The sequence below is a fragment of the Nematolebias whitei genome, chromosome 6 (assembly GCF_014905685.2).
Source record: "Nematolebias whitei isolate Nwh7 chromosome 6, NemWhi1, whole genome shotgun sequence".
NCBI classification, from domain to species: Eukaryota; Metazoa; Chordata; class Actinopteri; order Cyprinodontiformes; family Rivulidae; genus Nematolebias; species Nematolebias whitei.
Genome location: NC_056503.1, coordinates 5,172,357 through 5,172,588, shown reverse-complemented (window position 1 = coordinate 5,172,588; position 232 = coordinate 5,172,357).

Genomic DNA, 232 nt, shown 5'->3' with positions numbered 1-232 from the left:
AGTCCTTCCCAGTCCCACGTGTTGGGTCGCGCTTCCAAAGACCAGCAGACCTGTTCACCACGGCTGGGCTTCCGGTTGTTGGAGTAGCGGGTCGAACTCCACAAATTACTACTCCACAAATTACTATTTTCAAAGAACGTTGGAACTGCAAACTGGTACAGATACAACTAACTTTTTGAGCTTCCAACTGCTGTGTTTTGAGGTGGGCCGTTCAAATCCTGTTTTTTCTGCT